This window comes from Poecilia reticulata, linkage group LG18 (assembly GCF_000633615.1).
Source record: "Poecilia reticulata strain Guanapo linkage group LG18, Guppy_female_1.0+MT, whole genome shotgun sequence".
NCBI classification, from domain to species: domain Eukaryota; kingdom Metazoa; phylum Chordata; class Actinopteri; order Cyprinodontiformes; family Poeciliidae; genus Poecilia; species Poecilia reticulata.
The window spans coordinates 20,746,877-20,747,668 of NC_024348.1; the positions used below are offsets into that span (position 1 = coordinate 20,746,877).

At 40.7% G+C, this 792-nt stretch overlaps 1 protein-coding gene and 1 long non-coding RNA gene across 2 annotated transcripts in view; one reads left to right on the plus strand and one right to left on the minus strand.

The window, feature by feature from the left end:
* Nucleotides 1–732, plus strand: part of LOC108167187 (uncharacterized) — a 12,771-nt gene extending 12,039 nt beyond the window's left edge. The window contains exon 3 of the long non-coding RNA XR_001777547.1: nt 676–732. This is a non-coding gene — a long non-coding RNA (uncharacterized LOC108167187). The remainder of the gene's footprint in view (nt 1–675) is intronic.
* LOC103480883 (gastrula zinc finger protein XlCGF57.1-like) overlaps nt 1–792 on the minus strand; it is a 21,070-nt gene that overhangs the window by 19,804 nt on the left and 474 nt on the right. The gene's annotated exons all lie outside the window — the stretch shown is intronic.

Here is a 792-nt window from a genome sequence, read left to right on the forward strand (position 1 = left end):
GATCAATTAACTGAGATTCATACAAGCATTTTCTTCCACATGTGTCACAAGAGAAAGTCTTCTCACCTGTGTGAAATCTCATGTGAGCAGTTAAACTTTTTTTATGAGAGAAACTTTTTCCACAGGTCCCACAAGAGAAAGGCTTCTCACCCGTGTGAATTTTCATGTGATCAAATAACTGAGATTTAGACACAAAATTCTTTCCACATGTTGTGCAAGTGTAAGGCTTCTCACCCGAGTGAATTCTCATGTGTCTGTTTAAAGTGCCGATTTGATGGAAACTATTTCCACAAGGTGTACATGTGAAGGGTTTATCCCCTGTATGAATTCTCATGTGATATATCAAAGTACTCTTGTGAGGGTAATGTTTTCCACAGGTTGAAGATGTGAAAGGTTTCTTAGCCGTGTGAGTTGCCATGTGTGTTGTCAAGGAATTATTTCGAGAAAAAGTGTTGTCAGAAATTTTACAAGAATATAGTTTTTGGTTTGGGTGAGCTTTCTTGTGTGTTTTTTGGTTTGAAGTCTCAGTTTTGCCTTTCTGCTTAGTCACCAACATGTCATCAGTCTCCTGTTTCAGCACAAGCTGCTCTTCATCCTGACTGATGCAGAGTTGCTTCTCTTCCTCTTTGAACTGTTGATGTYCTGGTTCCTCTTGCTCCCGTTTTATCTGCAGAGGTTCTGGTTCCTCTTGCTCCCGTTTCATCTGCAGAGGTTCTGGTTCGTCTTGTTCCTGTTTTATCTGCAGAGGTTCTGGTTCCTCTTGTTCCCGTTTTATCTGCAGAGGTTCTGGTT